The sequence below is a fragment of the Phodopus roborovskii genome, unplaced genomic scaffold (assembly GCF_943737965.1).
Source record: "Phodopus roborovskii unplaced genomic scaffold, PHOROB, whole genome shotgun sequence".
NCBI classification, from domain to species: domain Eukaryota; kingdom Metazoa; phylum Chordata; class Mammalia; order Rodentia; family Cricetidae; genus Phodopus; species Phodopus roborovskii.
The window spans coordinates 5,864,480-5,891,703 of record NW_026126447.1 but is presented as its reverse complement, the minus strand read 5'-3'; positions in this window follow the sequence as shown (position 1 = coordinate 5,891,703).

The window sequence follows — 27,224 nt, the reverse complement described above, 5'->3', positions numbered from 1 at the left end:
TGGATGCTGTCATGCTCCCAGCCATGATAAAGGGCTGAACCTCTGAAATTGTAAGTGAGTCACCCCAATTAAATCTTTTCCTTATAAGAGTTGCCATAGTCTTTTCATAGTAAGGGAGAGGGCGGAGGGACAGAGAGGGAACTGGGATAGACATATAAAATAAAAACAAAAAATAATAATAAAAGAAAAAAAACCCTAATGAAGACAGGTATGTTATTAAAACACAGGGTTAGTGAACTCTATACAAGATGTACAAGGCTGCTATTTGAATCACAGTGGCAGGCTTCTACGGTCAAAGCAAGTCACATGATCTAATCTATATCAGCCATACAGAGTATACCTTGTGTACCATGGGAATGAGAACAGAATGAACATTTTTGAACACTAATTCACACCATGGTCTAGGCCTTCAGGAGAATATGATCTGAGCTTGGGAATCTGATCTTAGATGAATGGTATCCCCACTCTGCAGCCAGGCCATCTCAAAACTGATTTCTATGACTAATGGAAATCTATAAACCACAGGTCAGAAGCCACCCAGAACTTTACTCCCAAGAACCATCTTGGAGTAGTGTTTGGGGTTGTATCCTGCTTGTGTGCATTGGGTGGGTCAGTAACTGGGGGAAGTAAAGGATGGTGAGAACAACTGAACTCTGAAGTCAGGTGGACTGAGGTCTTCACATAGATGAGACTCCAACCTGACCATGACCTTCATGGACTCCACAGCTGGGTTCCATTCCTCTGTGTGATCTCAGCTTTTTGCCTCCTCACCCCCCAAGCTCTCACTGACACTTGCTTGGAAAGAAAGGCTGCTTCAGCTTTCTGTTTGCTGTTCTCTTTGTCTAGAATATTCTTGAGACATTGCCATCCCTGGTTCTTTCTTATCCAGCATGTAGATCAGATATCATCTACTCCCAGAGATCTCTCCCACCCAATTGACCAAAAGTAGGACTTGAATCACGTTTTCTCTATTTCTTTCACCAACTGAACATATTTCTCTAATCCTTGTCATTATCTAAAATAACCTTTTATTTTTTGCTCACTCTGCTCTCTCCCTTCTGGAAAATATGTTTCATGAGGAGAAAAATGGACTTTGGCTCAGGTATTTCCAGAGGTTAAGATAGTGCTGGGAATATTGTCGCTATTTAGTAAATAATGTTTGTGAAACAGTGAATGAATGAAATGAAATGAATAAGACATAGACTCTGATAACTCAATTTGTTTTTCTGCAAAGGAGCTTTATAAATAAAGGCAATGATTCTTGCACAGTTGGGATAAGGTAAGCATTATCCCTCATATGAACTACATACTAGGCCTTAAAAGTGGTAGAATCTGAAATTGTTATTATCTTAGCCTAGTATTATCTTAGCCTAAGACTTTTCTGATTACTTTCTCTAGAGTTGGTTTCCTTTTGTCTTTCCTTTTTGTTTGTTTGTTTCTTTTGTTGTTTGACTTGATGACATTAGTCTTTTTAGCACTTTCCTGGCTGCCCTTCACTGGCCTTATCTCCCTGCTCTTAAGAATGTAAGGAGGCCAAGAACATGGCTGCAGCAAATGAAGAGAAATCAGATTGGAAAGCATACTTAATTCTAAAGGATTGTCCCTAAATCCAGCAAAGACATGTTAAATCTGAGTCCTTCCCATAACTCATAGTCTATCTCCATGGAAATGGGCACCATATGGAGTTAATTAGTAGAACAACAAAACAATCAATTAGTTCCTTAATTAGTTTTACTAAGAAATGATAACAAACAAATACAAACACTTTATTCCAACTAATGCCTGCACCACAGTGATAGTTTAATGGCCTTGGAAAGGGAGCCCAGGCACCAGGCTGCTGTGAACAGAGATTTATTCCCATGATATTGACAGGTTCCCTGGTTTCTGTCCAGCCTCTGTGTTTCATCTTTATGATCAATTATTTACAATATCTGAACATAGCCCAGGGGTCGTCTGGAGCTTTTCTGACTAGATAGGGGAAAAATGCAATAACTCAAATCTTATGAAGGGACCAGGCTCTGAGATGATCATTGTCTGAATCATTTATTTGACAAACATTTACTGAGCATTTTCTGTGTGCCAAGCATGGCATTGGGCATGGGATAGAGAAGGGAATACAAAGTAATTGACAATGGGGCTTGCATTTGGAGTGGAGAGGCATAGTGGATGCAGACTCAGCTATTATTGTCTATGTGCTAGGTAATGGGAGCATAGTGCATAGAGGTGGTGGAGCTCAGATGTAGGAGAGGGACCTCAGAAGTGTTTTTGGAAGACACGGTGGCCAAGTCTCCAGGGGTAAATAAGAAACAGGTCCTACTTCAGAGGTAGCCAGATGGAGTGAAGCAAAGACAAGAATAAGACAAAGAAGCCATAGAATCTGAAATCCTGTGGGTGCATCCAAAGCCATTGTTTTCATTTCCTTCAAAAGTGGAGGGTGATACACAAACTTCTATTGAAGTGTTTTAGGAGATCAAATGAAAATACAAACACCTTGTAATCCCACAGAAGGTTTCACACAAGGAATAAGATCAGAGCAGAGGCCAGAACTGAGTGGCAGGTCCCAGGCATGCCTAAACTTTCTAAAGGGTCTATAAAGGAAAAGGATATTTCAGGAACTTGTGGAGTATATCTACATATGTATTTACTGCTGTAGTATGCCCTTTTATAGTATTTACTTCTGTATATGTACATATTCACATATACAGATAGGGAAACATAGTTGATTGCCCATGGCTGCCTACCTATTTGTCTGTCTGTCTATCTATCTATCTATCTATCTATCTATCTATCTATCCATCCATCCATCTAGCTATCATCTATCCATCCATTTATCATGTCATCTATCTATATCTATCTATCCACCCACCCATCAGTCTCTAGATCATCTGTCTATAATCTACGTATCATATGTTTTCACAGAACATCCATTTATTATTTATGTGGAGGTGGGTATAGTTATGGGTGTGGGTGTGTTCATATACCTATCAGAGGTCAGTCTGAAGTGTCTGTCCATAGGAGACTTCCACATTGATTTCTGAGACATGGTCTCTCCCTGGGCCTGGACCTTACCAAGTAGGCCTGACTGACTGGCCAGTGAACCTCAAGGATCTGCCTTTCTCATCTTCCAAAATTCCAGAATTACAGACACATGCCAGCATTTCTAGCCTTTTACATCTAGGCTGATGACTTAACTAAGGTCTTCATTCTTTTATATCAAGCATTTTACAAACCAAGTCATCTCCTTAGCCCACTCTGCTAGTTTGAATGAAAATGGTCTCCACAGACTCATATATATTTGAATGCTTGGTCATCAGGGAGTGGCACTACTTGGAGGTGTGTCCTTGTTAGAGTAGGTGTGTCCTTGTTGGAGTAAGCATGTCACTGAGGGTGGACCTTGACATTTCAAGGGCTCAAGCTAGGCCCAGTGGCACTCTCTTTCCTTGTTGCTTGAGAATGCAGATGTAGAGCTCTCAACTAGATCAAATGGTGTGCTTTAATAATCTCTTTTCTTTAAAATGTACTATTAATACTTTTACTTTTTCATAAATTATTCCTAAGCCAAGGACTCATTTCTGTACAGTTGGATTTTTTACACTTTTTTTTTAACGGTTTAATGCTACTTATTAAAATCTACTTATTAACTAGCCTACTTTACAAGTTCCAGGTGTCAATGAAAGCCCCTGTCTCAGCATATAGGGTGGGTTCAGTTAGATACTTCAGTACTTTTTTTTTTTTTTTTTTTTTTTTTGCCTGTTAACCAGGATTTGATCTCTGGATTCAACATGGCTGAAGAAGAAAACTCCCTCAAGTAGTCATCTGATCACATGTGCCATGGTGCATGTGTATATACTCACACACAAATGCATGTGTGAGCACACACAGTAGATTACTAAAAAAAAAAAAAAAAAAAAAAAAAAAAAAATGTTTTCAAAAGAAAAAGAACTGTAATGAGATGATCTCTATTTAATGATGCTTGAAGTTGACTTATGACCTCCACATACATGTATACTTATATGTGTTTTTACCATATAAACACAAACATGCACACATACTTCCATACAGAAAAAAATGAATGTCTGGTGAGGTTAAATGCTACATACATGATAGATAGATGGCAGATAACATAAGAAACAAAGTATAGATTTGGTTTATTTAACCAATCCTCATTCAATAAGCATAAGTAGCTTCTCACACCTTCTAACATAAGGAATGTGTTTGGTTGGTATCTAAGGAACTTCCTATGATTCATTGAATGCTCTGTTTCTTGAGATAGGGTGTTTTGACCACCTTGATTTTTATTTATGTCTTGAAGAGGAATTGATGCTCTATTTTATTGTATGATATTTTTTTCTTTGTCTATTGCCAGTAAGAGCAGAAATTGATTTGAGAAAGGTCTTTAAAAAATATGCATATTAAATTTAGGATCAATGTTGCAGGCATCCAGCAGAGAAGCAGCTATTACTATACCTGTTCAGAAGCATTAAATAATATTCCATGACTGGTGGACATAAGAATTTCCTCTGCTGGTCTTTACTCCTGACTGTGACCCAATGGGTGTTAAAATTTTAATTATGGTCTTCTAATCCACCAACTGGTCAACCTATGACAAATGTCTCTTGGGACAATTCAAACTAAGAATCTGTGATGGACACCTAGAGATGAGTCTAACATCACCCAGAGTAGATATGTTGCCACATTCAGCTTGGTGAACAGATGAAACTAACTGAGAGCTGCAGGGAAAGGCCAGAAGCATGTGGCATATAGCATCCAGTATCCTTGAATACTTGCCCTGTCAGGTCCTAGAATCCCTGTGACCTCTTGAATACTGTTCATTTGCGACTGACTACTCAAGGAGGAAATCTGTCCCATTACTCCAAAGAACAATAGAGACCTATAACATGAAGAGACTGCACTCACATCTCTGCGTAATGTAATTTTGTTTTTTACACCAGTCCTTAGATACCTTGGTTATGTCTTAATCAAATCCTGATTATTATCCTCAGGTTGGGTAATGTGCATCTTTCTACCTTTCTAAAGATAGAGGCACTTCAGAGTCTCTATGAGCACATAATTCTGTGGGAAGAAGCATGCACCTACAGTTGCTAATCCTTTGTTTCTGAATTAACCTTCAGTTGAGATATCATCCAAACAATGACTCAGTAGGAAAGCAGGTCTTGGCAGTCTTGTATGTGTGGGAACCCTCCCTTGTGACATACTGAGATGATGAGAGAGAAACAGAATCTACCCCCTCTACACAGACTGAGGATGCAACAAAGAAAAGTCCTCAGTATCATAAATCTCAGATACACGAAAAACCACCTGACCAGACGGGGAAGATTAAACTCTGGGATGGCTGACTGCTTTTGTGTCCCCTCCGTATATTAGCTGTTGGCTAAATATGATATAGGATAGCTCTTTAGATGTTAGCCCACTACCTTCCTAGATTGCTGACTGGCTCTTGATTGAAATAGGCTTTGAAAATTTAGTAATGTTTTTAAAGGAAGACATTTTTCCTAAAGTTTGTCCAAATGGGCTATGGAGCTTTGAATTCAAAGCCTTAGACATACAACATGATGTGCAGGTAGGAGTGTGAATTCATTTTGAATGACTTGTTTACTTCTCAGTTTCATTGCCTGTAAAATGAAGATAATAGTAATGATATGATGAATATGATGAAGATGATGATGATAAATTAGCTGAGAAGATTACATGTGCTAACAGAGGGATTACTGGAAATAATACTTTCTTGCACAGAAGTGCCCTGTAAGTATTTTTTCTGTTTTGAGTTTCTCATATTTGCTGTCTTACAGACTGTTAGGAAAACTTTCCTTTGAACCATTAGTTTTCTTTGTGAACACAACAAAATTCCCTTCTCTTGTGTCTCTTCTATGTTCTGTGAACTTGAAGGAGAGACTATTATGGACAACACAAAGACAGCATCTTTTCTTCAGTTCTCACCATCCCCAATTAGACAAAGAAAAACAGCACAATCACATCCCAAGTCTGTTTCTGCAGTCAGAAGGGTATGCCTATATCCAGACCCTCAGATTCTCCTCAGTTTGAAGAAAATAATTTTACCCTCTCACATCCAATCAATATCTTTGCTGGGTCTATTGTGAGCTGATAATTTAAATACAATTGTCTCCTTAGCAACCGTCCTTTTACGGGCTGCCTTCCTGTCTCTGAAAGAGCTGGCAGTTATAACATTCACACTTTCAGCCAGAAACTTTCTTTCTTTTCTTTTTTTTTTCCCTTAAATTTCTGCAGGAATCATATTCTTTCCCCCAAACAAATTCTTGAAAAGATGCAAAAATGGAACAGAATTTTTTAAAGTAACATAAAAATTGTCTAATTATGAAGGTAACTAAGATGAATTTTACAAAAAAGGTGGAGGAGGCTTTATTGCCTTCATGTCTCAGTTATAGAAACGCATGTATGGAGTTAATCAGATGCAGGTAGGATCTTAAGATGCTAGAGCTGGAAAAATATGAAAGAGTCATGTAGTTCTGTACCAACTTTCTCTGGCCTCTGTTTCACAGAGAAAGAAACAGAAGACCTGAGCATTGGTAATTTCTTTCAAGGGCTAACAGCTCCAAGTGGAGAAACTGAACTGGATCTAATACCTTGTCCTCTATCTATTGCTGTAAAAATATGGCCTCTGTTTTTTCTTGGAAGAGGTGGACATGTGTTAGTACAGGACTTATGAAGTCACCTCAACCCTTATTTGAATTGCTGGTTCTGTTGGGTTCCCCATTTTCCTGGTTTTCCTGTGCTTAACAGGATATTTCAGAACTTGTGACTACCAATTCCTGAGTTCAGAAAGTACTAAACAAGCCTGGATCTTAAGTCACCATGATGATGAGCTCATCTCTAGGTGGATTGGAGAAGTCCAAGTCTCTATGTCCTCATCTATGGTCATGATAATAGTTCATTGAGGTGGCTCAGTGAGGTGGCTCAGACGTTAATTCCCTGAAGTAGGCATGAGTTTATTTTTTCCCAAAGAATAAGCCACATAAAATCCCAGTGTTGAAAAAGCAGACAGAAGTGGATCTCTGGGGTTCACTAGTCAGCGAGCTTAGCTTAACTGCCGAGTTCCAGGCCAATGAGGAATTCTATCCTTAAACACAAGGTTAAGTGCCCTCTGACCTCGATGTGGGTGCCTACGCCTATTCTCTCTCTCTCTCTCTCTCTCTCTCTCTCTCTCTCTCTCTCTCTCTCTCTCTCTGTTTCTCTCTCAGACACACAAGGCACACACACATATACATATAAATATACACACTCAAACAATAATAGTTTGTCTCTTAATATGTGTTGTTCTCTTGCTATAAATGCTGCCTATGAAACACAAACATGAGACTCAGCACCCATGTGGAGTTTATTGGTAAAGGGGAGAGAAGGGGAGATTAGCTGGTGGCCAACTGAAAGCAGGAGAGAGACAGAGAAAGAAAGAGAGGTAGGGGGAAGAGAGGAGAGCGAGAGCAAGAGTGTGTGGGGGGGGGAGAGAAAGGCAATAGAGGAGTATGCTTGGAGCGCTTGCTTTAAAAGGGAAACTAGCTTGCACATGTGTAACTGAGTCCCCTGCACAGCTAGGTAATTTGTGAGCAGCCAGGTAAGTCATGACATAGACATGAGATGTCCATGAGCGTCCCGCCCATCATCAGGGGGAGGGGTCAGCAGACTGCTGGGTTTCAACAATATGAGACTATATTAAAATACTGAATTTTAGTTTCTTTTCTTTCTCTTTGGGTTTCTTCTGTACCTTTCGAAACTCTTCACTGTATTTACCTAAAAAAAATACATGGGGACCACTAAAATGTGATAATAGAAGTTTTTCCACAGTCTGGCCCAGTTCAAGGGAAGCCAGGGAACAAGATCTTTATTGTAGAGCATCTAGTACTCTAAGACAAGTTCAAGTACACTTCCCCTAAATGCCACCCATAAGTGAAAAAAAAAATCAAAATTCTCTCCTTGGCTGCTCTTGGCAGCAGTGATTAATCATTTGATAACAAGACAGTTGAAGCACAACTATTTATTTGCATTGGATCAAGGAGATTACAGAATATAACATTTTCATAAATTTGTTAGAATTGTAGATATATGTTAGCATGATAAATAGTTTAGGTCACAATAGATGTTTTCGTTTGAATAAAGTTATTTTGGGGATATATTTACATGATGAAATAACCTATTATTTATCCAACTGCATTTTTATGAACTAATTTTTCTTTTTGTGCCAACTTGCAATGGTGATTCATTACTTTTTGCCCTTCAATTTTTCTTGCCTTATAAATGGTTTCTTGTTTATTATTTTAAAGTGTAGAGCTCCATTCAGATCCATCGACCAGTTTCTCATGTGATCTTTGTTCTAAGCAAACAGCTTCGAAGAACCTTGAATTCACTTAAAAGAAAGTCACTTTATTCTAACTGCATCTGGACCCTGAAGCTTAATGATGCTGGACCCTATGACCTTGGATGAATTACCTTCTGTTTTGGAGACTCAGTCTTCCTGACTTAGGTGCAAAATAAGCACTCAGTAGTTGTCAAAGAAAGGATGTGGGAGAATGAGGTACAGGATATGGGAAAGGGATTATGTTGGAGGGCTCTAAGAAGAAGTCTTTAAAGGAGGGTTTGTGTTATTTCCCAGGGAAATAACAAGGAATCTTTCTCTTTTTTAACAGTTTGTTCATTTTCCATCTCTTCCTGAACAGTAAGAAGAGTGTAAATTTTCTGAAAGGTTGTGGATACCAGGCAATTTACTCAGGCTAGGAGTTAAATTCCTGGGAGGTAGGGTTTTATTTTGAAGCATGGGGGGTTTTGTACTTATTCCCTTTAAATAATTTAAGCCCAAACAAGTTAAAAATTGAAGTAGAAAATTGATAGTTGCATGCCAGCAATATGATTAGATAGGTAGGAGAAGGATTTTTTTTTGTTTGTTTGAACAAACTTTAAGAAGGTTCTTGAAATTTCTAGATTAATTTCCTTATAAAATTAAGCTTTATAATGCACGAAATAACTTGATAGAGGGAGCCATTATGGCCTTAAGTAGAAACCTGGTGTTAGGGAAATTCCCAGGAATCCACACGGTGACCCCAACTGAAACTCCCAGCAATAGTGGAGAGGGTGCCTGAACTGGCCTTCCCCTATGATTAGACTGGTGACTACCCTGTCATCATAAAACCTTCATCCAGTAACTGAGGGAATCAAATGAAAAGATCCACATCCAAACACTAGGTAGTCGTGTTGAAGAGAGGGAGGAGGGATTATATGAGCCAGTTGGGTCAAGGGTATGATAGAAACCCACAGAGACAGCTGACCCGGACTTGTGGGACCTAACTGACTCTATACTGACAACTGGGGAGCCAACATGGACTGAACTAGTCCACTATTGCTACCTAGCAGTATTTGGGATTTTTAAACAAACAAACAAAAAACAATAGCTATTGCAATAACTTAGAACAGAAAGTAGATTTGTAAAGACTAGGAATCTGAAGTTCCAGGTTTAGCTTACAAAAACCACATGCTTTCTCTCTTGGTGTCAATTTCTTTATCTGTGTGTAAATAAGTTAGTTTATATGTGCTTGAGCGATATATATTTTTAACAGTTTAGTTCAGTGCTTTTGGGGTCAAGAAATATGGGAGTCTATAAAGATATTCTTGAGGCTTCTTGAATTATGGGGACTTTTATGACATTTGTTTTGATTTCAATTTCCTTTCACAAATTTTATTGACATTGAACAACATTTGCATAGAATGAGGTAGAATTTTTTTTAACCTTAATGTTTTTCAAATCCACAGCCAAGTATATGAGAAGCTGGAAAGATCCACTTTTCTTTAAAGGGGATTTACACATTATTCTAGAAATAGTGCTAGTGATAAGGTATATGGGGTTATTCTGTGTGTTGTTTGCTTTTTTTTTTTTTAATTATTTTTTCTTATTTTACATATCATTCCCAGTTCCCTCTCCCTCCCATCCTCCCATGTGCCTCTAGACCATCACCCCCATCCTATTTCCCACCCACTCCACAGGGAAGTTAAGGCCTTCCAGGAGGGATCATCAAAATCTGTCAAGTCATTTGAAGTAGGGTCTAGGCCCTCCTTCCTGCCTCTAGGTTAAAGGAGTATCCCTCCATGGGGAATGTGCTCCCAAAGTCCTGTTGTGCACCAGGAATCCTGGTTCCACTGTCAGATGTCCCTTAGATGGCCCAGGCCTTCTAATTGAGATCCATGTTCAGGGGTCTGAGTTAGTTCAATGCCGGTTTCCCAACTATCAGTCTGGGGGTCCATGAGCTCCCACTTGTTCAGGTCAGCTGTCTCTGTGGGTTTGTGTAGCCTTGTCTTGACACCTTTGCTTATCACCCCTCCCTCTATGCAATTGGATTCCAGGATTTAAGCTCAGTGTTTAGCTGTGGGTGTGTGCTTTTGTTCCCAACAGCTACTAGATGAAGGTTCTAGGATGGCATATAAATTAGTTATCAATCACATTAACAGGGAAGGCATTTAGGTAGCCTCTCCATTGTTGCTCAAATTCTTAGTTGGGGTCAGCCTAGTAGGTCTCTGGACATTTCTCTAAAGTCAGTTTTCTTTTCAAACCTACAATAGTTCCCTCTATTATGGTATCTATTTCTTATTTTCAATGATTCTTCCCCCAACTCAATCTTCCTAGTCCCACATGTTCTTCTCTCCTCCCCTTCTCGTTCCTCTCTCCACTCACTGCCTTCCCCCATCATCCCCGCTACTCCTAGTATGCTCAGGAGATATTTTCCCTTCTAGGAGGGACCTTGTATGAATCTCTTAGATTCCTCTTGTATCCTAGTTTCTCTGGAAGTGTATAAATTATAGGCTGGTGATCCTTTGCCCTATATCTAAAATCCATATATGAGTGAGTACATACCATGTTCCATGTTCTTCTTTTTGTGACTGGGTTACCATAGTCAGAATGCTTTCTTCAAGTTCCATCCATTTGCCTGCTAATATCAAGATTCCATTGCCCCCCCACACACACACAGAGTAGTATTCCATTGTGTAAATGCACCACATCTTCTTTATCCATTCTTCAATTGAGGGGCTTCTAGGTTGCTTTCAGGTTCTAGCTATTACAAATAATGCTGCTATGAACATAGTTGAACAGATGTCTTCGTTGCATGGGTATGCATGTTTTGGGAATATGCCAGAGTGGAATTGCTTGGTCCTATGGTAGACTGATTCCCATTTTATTGAGAAACCCCCATACTGATCTCCAAAATGGCTGTATATGTTTGCACTCCCACTAGAAGTGGAGGAGTGATCCCCTTTCTTCACATCCTCTCCAACATAAGGTGTCATTGGTGTATCTAATTTTAGCCATTCTGACAGGAGTCAGATGGTATCTCATAGTTGTTTTGATTCGCGTTTCTCTGATGGCTAAGGATGTTGATCAGTTTCTTAAGTGTCTTTCAGCCATGGTGGATTCCTCTATTGAGAATTCTCTATCCAGTTCTGTATCCCATTTTTTAATAAGATTATTTGGTGTTTTGGTGACTAGTTTCTTGAGTTCTTTGTATATTTTGGAGATCAGTCCTCTGTCAGATGTAGGGTTGATAAATATATTTTCCCATTCTGTGGGCTACCATTTAGTCTTGTCAACTGTGTCCTTTGCCTTACAGAATCTTCTCAGTTTCAGGAGGCCCCATTTATTAATTGTCGACATCAATGTCTGTGCTACTGGTGTTATGTTCAGGAAGTAGTCTCCGGTAACAATTCGTTCAAGGATACCTCCCACTCTCTATCTTCTAAGAGGTTCAGTGTGGCTGGATTTATGTTGAGTTCTTTCATCCTTTTGAACATATGTTTTGTGCATGCCTATAGACATGGGTCTATCTGCAGTCTTCTAAACATAGTATCCAGTTGTGCTAGCATCATTTGTTGAAGATACTTTCCTTCTATTGTATACTTTCAGCTGTTTTGTCAAAAATTAGGTGTTTATAGGTATGTGGGTTAATATCATGATTTTCAATTCAATTCCATTGATTTACCTCTCTATTTTTGTGACAATACCAAGCTATTTTCAGGACTATAGCTCTATAGTAGAGCTTGAAGTCAGAAATGGTGATGCCTTTGGAAGTTCCTTTATTGTATAGGGTTGTTTTAGCTATTCTGGGTCTTTTGTTTTTCAATATAAAGTTGAGTATTGTCCTTTCCAAGGTCAGTGAAGAATTGTTCTGGGATTTTGATGGGGATTGCATTGATTCTGTAGATTGCTTTTGCCAAGATTGCCAATTTTACTGTGTTGGTCATACCTATACAAGAGCATGGGGGAATCTTTGCATTTTATGGTATCTTCAATTTCTTAAAGATGCAAAGTTTTGTGTTATACAGGTCTTTCACTTGTTTGGTTAGCATAACCCCAAGATATTTTATGTTGTTTGTGGCTTTTGTAATGGGTGATGTTTCTCTGATTTGTTTCACAGACTCTTTATCTGTATTTAGTAGGGCTACTGAGTTTTTTTTTTTTTTTTTTTTTTTTTTTTTTAGTTAATTTTGTATTCTGCCAATTTGCTGAAGGTATTTATCAGCTGTATAGTTTTTCTGGTCACTTATGTAAACTATCATACCATCTGCAAATAGTAAAAGTTTAACTTCTTCTTTTCCAATTTGCATCCTCTTGATCTCCTTTTGTTGGCTTCTTGCTCTAACTAGAACTTCAAGTACAATATTGAAGAGAAATGAAGAGAGTGGACAGTCTTTTCTTGTTTTCAATTTTAGAGGAATCACCTTAGCTTCTCTCCATTTAGTTTGATGTTGGATGTTGGTTTACTGTATATTGCCTTTATTATGTTTAGGTATGTTCCTGTTATCCAAGAGCTTTGTCATGAAAGGGTGTTGGAGTTTGTCAAAGGCTTTTTCAGTATCTAGTGAGATGATCTTATGGTTTTTCTTTTTCAGTTTGTTTATATGGTGGATCACATATGATAGAGTTTTGTATGTTGAACCATCCTTGCATGCCTGAGATGAAGCCTACTTGGTCATGGTGGATGATTTCTCTGATGTGTTCTTGGATTTGCCAGTATTTTATTGAGTATTTTCACATCAATGTTCATGAGGGATATTGGTCTGTAGTTCTCTCTCTTAGTTGTGTCTTTGTGTGGCTTGGGCACCAAGGTAATTGTAGCCTCGTACAAAGAGTATGGTAATGAACCTTCAGCTACTATAGTGTGGAACTATTTGAGAAGTATTGATATTAGCTCTTTGAATTTCTGATAAATTCTGCACTGAACCCATCTGGCCCTGGTTTTTTTGTTTTTGTTTTTGTTTTTGTTTTTGTTTTTGTTTTTTTTTGGGGGGGAGGCTTTTGATGACTGCTTCTATTTCATTAGGGGTTATAGGATTACTTAAATTGCTTATCTTTTCTTGGTTTTCTTTTGGCAAGTAATTCCCCCTCCTAAAATTTGAATATTTCCATTAAATTTTTGAATTTTGTGGGGTACAGGTTTTCAAAGTATAATCTGAAGATTCCTCAGTGCCTGTTGTTATGTCCCCTTTTTCATTTCTGGTTTTGCTGATTTGCATTGTTCCTCTCTGCTTTTTGATTAGTTTGGATAAAGATTTGTCTATCTTAATGCTTTTTTTCAAAAAATCAACTCTTTGTTACATTGATTCTTTGTATTGCTTTCCTAGTTTCTACTTTATTGATTTCAGCCCTCAAATTGACTATTTCCGGGTGTCTCCTCCTTCAGGGTGAGTTTGCTTCTTATTGTTCTAGGGCTTTCAGTTGTGCTGTTAGTGTGACTATCCTCCATTTTCTTCATGTGGGTACTTAGTGCAAAGACCTTTCTTTGTAGCACTGCTTTCAAAGTGTCCCTAATTTCGGGTATGTTATGTCTTCATTCTTGTCGAAATTTAGGTAGTCTTTAATTTTTTCCTTGACCCAGGAATGGTGCAATTACGCATTGTTCAGTTTCTATGAATTTGTAGGGTTCCTGCAATTTGTGTTTTTGTTGAATTCCAACTTTAAAGCATGTTGGTCTGGTAAGATACAGGGAGCTAGTCCATATTTTTTGTATCTGTTGAGGTTTGTTATGTTGCTGAGTATGTGTTTACCTTTATAGAAGGTTCCATGTGGAGCTGAGAAGATGGTATATCCTTTTATGTTTGGATGAAGTGGTCTATAGATGTGTGTTTAACCCAATGGGATCATAGTGCTGTTAGTTCTTTTGTTTCTTTGTTAAGTTTCTGGCTGGTGGTCCTGTCTAGTGGTGAGAGTGGGGTGTTGAAGTCTCCCACTATGAATGTGTGAGGTTTTATGTGAGTGTTGAGTTTTAGTAATATTTCTTACACGAATGTGGGAATGTTTGTATTGGGGGCATAGATGTTCACAACTGTTATACTGATGGATTTCTCCTGTGATGAATATGAAATGACCTTCTTCATTTCTTTTTATTGATTTTGGTTTGAAGTCTACTTTTTTAGATATTAGAATAGCTACACCTGCTTGCTTCTTGGATCCATTATTGGAAGATCTTTCCCAACCCTTTACCCTGAGGTAGTATCTGTCTTTGACTCTTAGATGTGTTTCTTGTATGCAGCAAAGGATGGATTCTGTCTTTGTATCCATTCTGTTAGCCTGTGTCTTTTTATAGGTGAGTTAAGACCATTAATGTTGAGTGAAATTAATTACCATTGATTGTTAATTCTTGTTTGTTTTAGATTTGTTATTGGAGGTGGTATTGTGAGTATATTTGACCCACCCTTTCTTTTGGGTTCTGCTAAAGTGGGATTTTTATTGTCTATGTCTTTGTGAGTGTAGTTAACTTCCTTGAGTTGGAGTTTTCCTTTCAGAACTTTCTGTGGGGCTAGATTTGTGGATATGTATTGTGAAAATCTGGCTTGGTAATTGAATATCTTGTTTTCTCTGTCTATAGTGATAGAGAGTTTTGCTGGGTGTGGTAGCCTAGGCTGGCATCCATAGACTCTTAGTATTTGTAGAACATCTATCCAGGACCTTCTGGCCTTGAGAGTTCCATGGAGAAGTCAGGTGCAATTCTGATAGGTCTGCCTTCATGTGTTACCTTGTCATTTTCCTTTTTCTTTTTCTTTGCTGGTCTTAATATTTTTTCTTTATTCTGCATGTTTGTTGTTTTGATTATCATGTGGAGTGGGAACTTTTTTTTTTTTGGTCCAGTATATTTAGTGTTTGCTATGCTTTTTGTACTTTCACAAACATATCGTTCAGATTGGGAAAGTTTTCTTCAATGATTTTGTTGAATAGATTTTCTCCACCTTTGAGCTGGGCTTCTTCACCTTCTTCTATGCCTATTATTCTTAGGTTTGGTCTTTTCATGGTGTCCCACATTTCCTGGATGTTTTGTGTTAAACATTTATTGAATTTAAGATTTTCTTTGGTAGCTGAATCTATTTCCTCTAGTTTATCTTCAGCACGTGAGATTCTTCATTCTCTTGTATCCTGTTGGTTATGCTTGTATCTGTAGTTCATGATTTTACCATGTTTTTCTATTTCCAGCATTCCCTCAGTTTGTGTTTTTCTATTGTCTCTATTTCAGTTTTCTGGTCTTAAAGTGTTTGAATTGTTTCCTTCATCTGCTTCATCTGTTTGATATTTTTTTTTTCTTGTCTTTCCTTGCTTTCTTGAAGAGATTTGTTGATTTCTTGCATTTTTTTTTTTTTTTTTGGTTCATCTTTTTCTCTGTTTCTTCCAGTTTTTGTTTGTTTTTTCTTCCATTTCTTGAAGGGATTTTCTCATATCATCTTTGAGGGCCTCTATCATTTTCATGAAGTCATTTTTCAGGTCATTCTCTTCTGCCTCATCTGCTTTGGTGTTTTCAGTTGTTGTTGGTGTGTAGTCCCTAGATTCTGGTGGTGTCATACTGGTCTTTCTATTGTTGGGTGATTTCTTGTATTGCAGTCTTCCTATCACTTCTTCCAGTGGGTGCAGTTGGAGTCCCTCTCTCTCTCTCTATTCTGCTCTCCCTTTGGGTCAGTAGTTTGATTTCTAGATGATCTGAACTCTAGATGATCTGAGCTCTCTTGGAGGTCTCTCAAGCAAAGGCCACATCAGGGCCAATTTTGTGAGGAAGGCAAGCTCAGGATGGTTTCAAGCACTGAGGTAGAAGGCAGGAAAAGGTAACCCAAAGTTCAGGTGAGGGCAGGCTCAAGATGGTCCAGCATGGATAGGAGGATCCAGTATGCACACTGCAGAAAGAGGGAGTTCCAAGAAGGTGGTGCCAGTGTTGGACACATGTTCTGCCCAAACGCTCACTCTGAGCTGAGGGCCCAGCAAGGCCAAAGACTTTTCTGTGTAGTTTGTAATTAGAGAAAGAAAGAAACTATCTTAGGCCATTTGTTCAATTAGTCACTTAACAGATGTACATTGAATTCTTACTAAGTATCAAGCACTCATACAACATTAAACAGAAAGCAGCAGTGACTTTTTCTCTGACTTCCAAGGTGTCACGAACTAGTAGAGCAGTTGAACTAGTAAAGCAAACATGTAACTGAGATGGGGGCCATGTAGAGCAAGTATCAAGACTATGGTATCGAGAGGAACTTGGGGTTTTGCATGTGAAGAGACTGTGGCCAGTTGGAAAGGAAATTCTGAGTGGAGCTATGGGAGAATAGTAAGAAGTTTCAAGCAGAAGAGAAGAAAGGATGAAGTTCCAAAGGTGAAGAACTGCTTATGGAAGTATAAACACACATCAAGAGTAAAAGGGTGAATATGGCAGGCTTCCAGGAGTTCACTATTGGATTATGAGGGCTGAGATGGGATCTTTTGACTATGTGGATCCAGATAAGGAATTTTATCTTTTACGAAAAGTCTAGGAAGATTTTAAAGCAAGGCACATGTTCTAATACGATCCCAATAATATGTTGTTGCTTTGGGTACACTAGTAGAGTCATCCTGGAGGTGGGCTAAGGGGATTGGATGTGCTTTTTCATAAAATAGATTATATGCTGGGTAGGAATACAGCAGGGGAAATGAGTAAAAGGTGTGTGTGCGTGTGCTTGTCTATGTATGTACTTATACATTCCTACACACACACACACACACACACACACACACACACACACACGAAAAGATGACGTGTGTGTGTGTGTGTGTGTGTGTGTGTGTGTGTGTGATAAAGGTTTAGGTAGGAGAGGTCGAGTTAGTCATGCCTCCAATGCTCTAAAAGATACCTAAGAAATATAACTTAATGGGAAGCAATATTTACTTTGGGTCATGGTTTCAGACTAACCTGGAGGGAAGGATTGGCATAAGAAAGCCAATCATCTCATTGCAAACAAAAACCAGAGGGAAAGAAAAAGCCTGAAAGTATAGAACTCCATTTTATTTCCTTCTTTTTCTTTCTTTCATTCATTCATTCTTTCTTTCTTTCTTTCTTTTAATTTCATCTGAAACATTTGCCTATGAAATGGTAACATCCACATTTAGTTCAGGTCTTCACTGTTTAGTAATGATGAGAAATTCCCTCACACATGTTCTCAGGTATGCCTTATTAATCTCCTTGGTACTTCTCAACCCAATCCACCTGACAATCGAGTTTAGGTTTCAGAAGTAGCAGGGGAGTCTAGAGGACCTTCAAGCTCCTGGCTTGAATATCATTTACTTAAATTGGGAAGGAACAATTGAAAAGATGACTTTGTACAAGTTGAGTTTGAGATGTTCATGACACATCTAGACATGGAATTAAGGCTTAGAATGGAGACAAGGAGACCCTTCCCTTCTGCTATTATCTCATTGGCTTACCTTCATAGCCACACAGAGTAGAAAGAGAATGGTTTTAGAGCTAAATTGGAATTTCTCCTCAGTTACTCATATGCGTAATTACTGAGGCAGGCTCTAGCCACCTTGGGTCTTTGATGTCTATTTTCTGAAATGGAGAAGACAAGCCTTGCATCCTGTAATAGCTGGGTAGATTTAATGACTAACAGTTGGAGAAAATAAACCAGAAAGGACTGCTAGCCACAAGTTGCCCAGTGTTTATTTCTAATAAACCGTTCAACTCCTTTTCTTTTTCTGTTTTTCCTTTCTTTATTTAAATTTGAAACAAGGTAGTTTTACATGTCAATTCCAGTTCCCTCACCCTCCCATTCTACTCTATCACCCCCACCAAACCCCTGCCCATCCCCTTTCTGCTCCCCAGGGAGGGTGAGGCCTTCCATGGGGAGTCTTCAAAGTCTATCATATCATTTGGTGCAGGCCCTAGGCCCTCCCCCATGTGTCTAGGCTGAGAGAGTATCCCTCTATATGGATGGGCTCCCAAATTCCATTCGTGTTCTAGGGGTAAATGTTGATCCATTACCAGAGGTCCATAGACTGCCCATCAACTCCTTTTCTTTTCTCAGTGTTGCAGAGCATGTCAGGATCTAGATGCCTTTTAGGAATGGTATTTTCTGTGTTTTAGAAATAGCTTTTGCAACTATTAGGACATTGAAAACAAGAAATGATATGTATATTTATATATAATATATTTTTATATTTAATATATTTTGATATATATAACGTTACTATGTTACAGGTAAAACCTTCCTTTTTATTTAGACAGAAAAGGGGAGATGAATTGGGATGTCCTTCTGTATTCTGTGAATATATTGTTTGATGAATAAAGTGGTCAGGCCAATGGACAGGCAGGATGTAGGCAGGCAGGAAGTATAGTCAGGGTAAATAGACTAGGAGAATTCTGGGAAGAGGAATACAGAGAGTGAGTTGCAGGAGAGATGTCATGTAGCTGACAAGGAAGAAAGAGGCTGGGCATCTCTGGTTAGCCAAGACTACGTGGAGACACATAGATTAATGGAAACGGGTTAGTAATTAAGAGAGAGCTAGCTAATAAGAATCCAGAGCCATTGGCCAAACAGTTTATAATTAGTATTGGCTTCTGTGTGTATATTTGGGACTAAAAAGCTTTGGGACTAGGCAGGGCAGAAATTTCTGTCTACATGTATTCTACTCAGAGAGGAGAAATGGGATGGAAGAGGAAGGAAACACAACACAATGGAATAGATGAGGAAAGGAGAGGCAAGACAGTTACATGTAGTAAGAAAGATTACAAGTTGTAGGAGAGGAACAGCTGTCAAAGATTCTGTGATGGTTGTAGTACTAAGTGGTACATTAAAAGGTGGGCATATAATATTTGACTAGAAATTATTTGTACTTACGCAAACAAAATATGTAAAGAATGAAAGGGCCGGAGAATAAAGTGTTCTGTAACATAGTGGCTTCTGGACATGACATTGCTGTTGTACTCATGGACTCTGAACAGCTGTAGTTACTTACATAAGATCAACCAGTTAAAATTTTCAGCAGGAAGTAGAAAGAGTATTCCTGCATCCCCCACCCCCAGCTGAGGAGCTATTGGAAGTTGATGGCTAGGGGGCAATAGGTTTCTTTAAGGGGGTTGCCATTGGTTGGTTTCCCATGCCCCAGTGGATGACATCACAACCCCCTTAATATGAATAACATTCATTGGAATCAATAGTGTATAAAGAAAAACATGACATGAAGTTGGAAGGGAGGTATATTTGGGGGATACTAATGGGAGTTGGAAAGAGAGAGAAAGGAGTGGATATGTTCAAATGTTCTAAACATGTATGAAATTTTCAAAGAAAAAAGTAAATTTCTTCTCTAACTCTATTCTTTAAATGACTGGTAAATCTACCCATGCCCAAGAAATCTTTGTGCATATGAAATGTTGCTTGTAACAAGTGTGGAGGGATTTGAGCTTCTTTTTGGATAAAAAAAAAAAGGAAAGACATGGAACATGTTCCATTAGCATCATTTCTGAAGGTCAGAGTATGGATGCCTTTAGAGGGTTCTGTACTTCCACAGGTAGATAATCAGCTCAATCTAATCATTTTCAATTGCATTCATGTATCCATTCATTCATCTGGTGCTTTCTAATGGTATACTGTGTATCTGAGACACTGTGAATGTAGCTATAAGCAAAATAAGGTTCTTGCTCTTAGAAGACATTCTTATTGAGACATTCAAAATAAATAGAAAAACATATGAGAGTGTGTTAGATGGTAGTAAGAATTATCAACAAAATTAAGATAGGGTATAAAAAGATGCTTCAGAAGTCCTTTGAGGAGGTGGCATTTGAACACATGGATTAAGTGACAAGAATACTGTAGGGACTAACTTTCTACCATTTTGTTTATATCCTTAAGATAAGGGTTGTTTTTGTGTTTTCATTTGTTTGCTTGCTTGCTTATTTATTTATTTGTCTGGTGAGTGTTAAAATGTCCATGTCATGAACTGGAGGTCAAAATTCCAAGAGTTTGTTTGAGAATATAAAATGCAAAGCCAAGACTTGTAGTACCCACCTATAATTTCATAATCTCAGTTACTCCCACTGAAACAGGAGGATCACAAGTTCAAAGCCTTCTTGGGCTACAAAGTTTGTTAAAGGCTAACCTAGGCAACTTTGCTAGACACTCTCAAAATAAAATGTAAATAATGGGTTGGGAGATAGAGTTCAGTGGTTGAGCACTTGCCTGCCAGGCACCAGGAAACACACACACACACACACACACACACACATACACACACACACACAAGACAAACTTGAAGAATCGTAGAAGACCCAGAGAAGATGTTGGGGTTAATTTCACACTTACTATGGGGGTGAGATTTGGACCATGCCCTGAAGTAAATTGTATGATCTTTCTGTAAGATTTGTCAGGCATTGTGAGTTAAGTCAGAGCTGGACTATATATTAGAATGTGACTGGTCAAACTCTGCTGAAGTGACCTGGGAGAAGTGTCTTAATATAGACTATTTCCAGAAGCTCATGAATTCTGTATTACAGCAAGCCATCCCATGATTCTGCAATTGTCTTGCTGATAATACAGTCCCTGCTGTATTTATCATCACAACTCAAGCAGAAAGACCTGATAAATCTTAGCTGCACAAGGACTTGTCTACTTTCATCTTGTTGTCTTCTTAACCCTTCACCCACTGGACAGTCCCTTTTGAAAGAATTGCACAGAAGCATTTAACATCATCTCATCATCTTTCCTTTCCTTTGACCTTGTGGGTATTTATTCTTATTTTGGGCTCCTATAGTAGATATTATTGGTTCTCTCTCTCTCTCTCTCTCTCTCTCTCTCTCTCTCTCTCTCTCTGTCTGTCTGTGTGTGTGTGTGTGTTTACTTTCCCACTTTTGTGATTATAAGCATTTGCCACTGTGCCTGACATTATTACATGGCTTCAGACTAGGATCCTCATGTTTGTGTGGTAAGTGCTTTTACCAGTGAAGCCATCTCCCCAGCCCTCTATTATTTTTCTTAGTAGGAGACCAAAATTCATATAAAATACTATCTTGCCAGCTTCTCTTGCAACAGGGCTATGATATCAATTACTACTTACTGCCATAATGCTGGGTAGCAAACCTCAATGGCTTAATACAGTAAACATTTACTGAGCTCTGGAGTCTTGAGTTGATTTGGCTGGGGCTCAGCTGAGCCGTTCTATTGGCCTCTATTTTCTGGGTAATCTTAAATGCCTACTGATTGGCCATCATTGTGAACAACTGGAAACTTCTGCATCAGGACAGTTGGGAAGGTTCTCATGGTAATTTCTGAGGATTGATAAATGGGTATATATGTGGTGTCTTGAAGCCTTAGAACACCATCAGTTTGTCAACATTCAATCGACCAGAGTATTGTGCGAGTCCAGCCTAAATTAAAAGACTGTAGAACTGTTTCTTGTGTGTAAAGAAATATGAAGACTTGTTGCAAAAGGTATAAGTAAGGAAGAAATTATGAGATGGAGACAATCATATTATCAATTACCCACATTATGTGACCTAAACTTCAATAATGTAATACTTTACTTAACAGGGTAGCTTGTAGTCACAAAGGGGCAAGCCTAATGATTAAGATAACAGAGAGTAACACAGAAGTTAGGAGGAACTCAAGTTCCTCATGACACAATTGACTCTCTGAATTAACCCTATAATCATCTTCTGGTGGGTAACTTGTTATGAGAGATAATATATTTCTTCTGCTACCCCCATTCTTTAAATCACTTGAAGACACTGGCTGTTCTGTGACTTGAGACATAAAACATTCATGTCTGTTCCATCTCATGGGTGGAGGTATCCCATTTCTGTTGTTCTACTTTATGAGCACATTGCATACTGTGACAGATGCTTGGCTTCTGTGCTTTCTCAGACTCCCTTTGCAGCAAGTTGATAGATCCATAAATCAAGGGCTCTTACTCTAGAGTTTGAATTAGAAGATAGCAATATGTAGAAGCTACATTAGCTACCAAGGCAGTAACAGCATTGACGGTAACAACCTGTGTGATTGCCTTATGCCACTTGGAGAAAGCAAGAAGGCTGGAAATCCAGATGCATTGATGGAAGCTCAGTGATAGAGATCACTTTGAGGCAGAAAAGATTTTTATAAGAATGTGCAAAGCTTTTTTGGTGCTGATCCAGAACTCCCTCCAATGCTTGGAAGCAGTCACATATTGATGGTGGACAACAAATCTCATCTTATATTCATCATCTCTCTTCCAAGGACTTCTGTGAAGACTACCCATCCCAGGGCCTTTCTCACCCCTACAGCCTATCAATAGTCTAAATTTAACAGCTCAACCGAGTCTCTGCTTTTGGACAAAGACTCTTTCTAGGGTGCATTTAGAGAAGACCTGTTTCCTGATTCTAGCTGTCTCATGCCACAATATTCCTCCTTCATGTCATAGCAGCTAGAGTCAGAAAGATGAAAATGTGCATAGGTTGTGTCTAGAAGTATGGGCCTGGTTTCCCACTTTGAGTATCTAAAAAAGAATGTAGCCTGGCAACACCTTGATGTTAGCTCAATGAGACCCAAGTAAGATTTTTAAGCCAAGGAACTATAAAATTTGTGTTAAGTCTTTAAGTTGGTGATCACTTGTTATACCAGATATAGAAAATAAACAGAATTCTTCTTATCCCATGATGTAAGAAGATACACTGCTTGCCTTGAAACCACATACCTGACATGAATACACAGTTACCTGAGGATATTTACCAGCAGCAACGTTCAGGGTCAGTCTTTTCACTTGTTCTACGTAATAGTTACCTCACTGACTAATTTTTGTTATGTCCAATATGTGGGTGAGCTCTAAAGGATGAACACACTGTTGAATCATGACCAGACTAGAAATATGAATTGAGTTCTTTAAGATATGAGGTTAACTGAAGCTAATGCTTCAAGTATGGGTCAAATCAAGCAAGTGGGATGATTTTGAGTTTGTGATATCAGCAGTGGGATGTAATGGTTTTTGCTATTGATGGTCATTTGTGCTGTGGGCTGGGAGTTCAGCTGGCAGCCTAGACCTATGTCTTAGGATTTTTTAATTCATAGAAGCTTTTGTATTTTTCCCTCTTTATTTTTCCTTTTTAGTCTAATACTGAGACAGTGGGAAATTACAATTCATCAGAAACTCCTATCTGTCTTAACTCCTTCATCATTGATATACAGGTCTATTTTGCTGAAGTCCCTGAATCTGCCAGAAATAGGCCTCCACCTTGCCAGCCTGAAAGGTAACCTTTTGTCATCCTTCAAGCCTCATTCAAATGCAATTGCCTCCTACTGGCTTTTACCACTACCCTGCTCCTGGCAGAATAGTTGCCCTCTATGATTGATTGATTGATCCATTTGTTTTCTACTATGTATATTATAGTTATTTATCTTCAAGCCTATACTCTAAATGCCTGGATTTATTTATCTCTGCAGCCCCAATGCCAAACAAACAGTAAACATTTCACAAACCTTTGTTGACTAGAATAGAATTCAAGTTATTTAGAATAATTTAATCTTTAACACCAGAGCAGATTTCAGCAATCACCTTGTTTGCTCTTATATTTTACCCCCGGAGAAACTGAGCCCCAAAGGGTGGTAGGAGACTTCTCTAGAGCCCTTGTAGAAAATTTAGGGAAGAGACTAAGACTCTGTGTCTTAATAGATGGTGATGGTCCAAATATCTTTCTTATGCACTACGGCCTTTGATTTAGTGGATTTTGTGTGTGCATGAGGATTGCTGGTAACAGATTTAAGATGTTGGTACCTTTGACATGTGATCTCCAAAATTACATTGAGCACTGTGATCCAACTGGAAGATGGAGAGACAACTGAGAAATATATAGGAGGTTATTTTTGTGGATCTGGTTTTGTGATGATTAAGTTCTTTTTTCTAAACAACTTATTATTAATGCATATGGGGAATGTTAATGGTGTTCGTATTGGGGGAATGCAAGACACAGTGTTCATGTGGAGGTCAAAGGTCAAACAACTCTGTAGAATTGTTCCTCTCCTTCCACCTATCTGTGAGTCCTAGAAACTGAACTTAGGCAAGCAAGCTTGTACAGGAAGTACCTTTACCTACTGAACCATCTTATAGGACCAGAGATGCTTGACCTACAAAGTCTTCTGCATTACTTCTGCCAGGTTATTGTATCCCATCAACGGGAAAAGCTATTAAGACAGAAAGTGACATATCCAACTTCTGGCCACCTACTAAAACAGCCTGGGGGATGTAGTTCTGATATGAACCAAAGTAGAAAGAGGAATTAGCTTAACAAACATCTATTTTATATTGCTTCATCTTAATTTCCCCATGTGTTTTTCCATTTTTATTATTGCACCATACAGTCCAATCTACCCTCAAACACAAGATCCTCCAGCCTCAACATCCTGAGTGCTGGGATTGCAGGAATATGCTACTATGTTCATTTTAATTATTTATGTAACCACTCAGAAGCCTCCAGTAGGACCTAATGAACTTACAGTTTCACCCAGTGTTGAAATTATTATTAATGTTTTTGTTATTATGTTAACAATAGATGGAGAAGAGGTAGACATGAACTAGCATGAGTTACTTTGCAGTGTTAACCCCAAACTCATCTTGCCAGGCAATTTGTCCTTTATCTTTAAATATATGAGTGTTTCAAGGGAAATTTAATCCTTGTGTTTCTAATTCGTTTGCACTTAACTCATCAAAAATGTTGCTTTATAAGGTGTGTTTGATGTACAAGAAGGCTCATAAGCCTTTTCATTAGCTTTTCAAATGCCTTTTCTCTTTGAAGCCAAAGTTTGTGCTCTTCCAGAGCTAAACAGGGCTCAAATCTGCAAAGTCTTCATCTACCTTCTACCCCAGAGGGCAAAAATTAAGGTGGTTTGTAGAGCTCCGCAGTGGAAAATACTTCTTCCCTTGTGCATGGTGAGGTGTGCTTGGGGGAGTGAACACATGAACATCAGTCTGTGTCCTCATGCTTTGGCTCATTGCCTTCAAAGTCAGAGTCCTTTTCTTATAGTTTGCTTACTGCTTCTTCTGTATTTGGAAGGGTGTACACCACTGTGAAATCCCTTGACCTTTCTAAAAAACAACAAACAGTCATCCTTTCGTGTCTGCCGAGTGATAGTGCCTGCATCCTCATAGGTACCCAAATTATTGCTCAAGACCATTGTATAAAATGGTGAAGGGTTTGGGTTGCAACCTTAGTGCATTCCCCTAAGATGTTTGAATCATTAATAGGTGATTAATAAAACTTATCGCCATGTAAATGCTGAGGAAATAGTTGTTTAGGGAGTAATGGCAGGGATAAAGAGTCTATATATGAGTTCATTACAGATGAAATTCTTTTCCAAATGCTTTTGATCCACCCTTGGTTAAAAGTGTGCATGTGGTCCTATGAGCATAGAGGGCTGACTATCCTCTCTCTCTCTCTCTCTGTTTCCCCTGTATTTTACCTCAGCCATAATAATGTTAATTGAATACTTCCTCTCTACCAGATACTCTTCTAACTTCTTTACATCTGTTAATTTATTTAGTTCTCCTAAGGGAGCATCTTTATGGACAAGGAAACCAAAGAACAGAGTAGGTAAGTAACTTTCCCAAGCTCCCACAGCAAGAGAGATGGCATATAGTCTTATAGAGAATGATGCTGCTTCAACATAGAACCCATCAGGCTCTCTGCAGGGAGCTGCTGCTTCTGTTAGTGTCTGCTCTGGTTATCAGAGAGCCTGGTCCAGAGTATTCTGCCTGAAAACACAGGCAGGCCTGAGCACATAGCATTGAGGAGTTCAGAACTAAAGAATACCTTTGACTCTTGGTTTGCTGAGATTTGGAGCTAGATATTGAAGTCTTACCTTTCTCTGCTCCTTCACTGCCAACTGGAGACAATGAAAGTAGGCATATTTTAATACTATATATAAAGGGATTAGTAAAAGGAAAGCCAGGTGGCACATGTCCCAATCTCATAGGGAGGGATATGATTCTGAGATTGAGCCCTTCACAATAAGACACAGTGGAGATGGCATGCTTGCTATAAACATCAGGAACACAGGTGGGTTCTGGGAGAGCACAGAGAAGGGCCTGCAGGTGTCCTTGACACATAAATGATATGTGAAAGGAAGCACGGAAAGGTTAGTTTCAATTGTCAACTAGACACAGTCTGGAACCATCTGGAAAGAAAGTCTCAAGGAGGTATTGTCTAGATTAGGATGGTCTGTGAGCATGTCCATGTGGGTTTGTTTTTAATTGGGTTAAATGAAGTGGGATGCCCCCACCCTGAATGTGGGTGGCACTGTGCCCTAGGCTGGGCTCTGAGCTGTGTAAGAATTGACAAAGTGAGCTGAGTAAGAGACCCAAATGCACTGATTTCTCCCTGCTCTTGACTGGGGATATGATGTGACTAGCTGTTTTGAGTGCTTGCCTTGATTTCCCTGAAGTAATAGATTATAACCTGGAATTGTGAGAAAAAATCCTTTCCCCCAGAAGTTGCTTTTTGTCAGAACATTTTCTCACATTAGCAGAAATGAAAGTAGGACAGAGCTAAAGCCTGTGATCTACTTCTGTCCATCTGTAGCAGTTATTAGAGTATGGTGCCTACAGAGGGCAAAGCCTGTCCTGTGCATTGCACATCAATTGTGACAAGAACTGCAGTAAATTTTAGGATTCTGCTTGGTAATTTTTACTTATATTGCACTTGTATGATTATAAAACATATTCAGTGTTGCCAATTTAGCAAATTAGAGAAGATTGAGGAAGAAAAAAGATTATACATAATTGTATAACCACTTCATAATAGCTTGGTGTATTTCCTTTTTCCCACTGTCTGTATGTATTCATATTTCAGATGTGAATTAGGATTTCATGGCCCCTTGAGAACTGGATACATTTGGCTCAGATTCTCATTTTATACTCAGTTGAAGTCCAGACTTCTCAACACTTCTGCAGC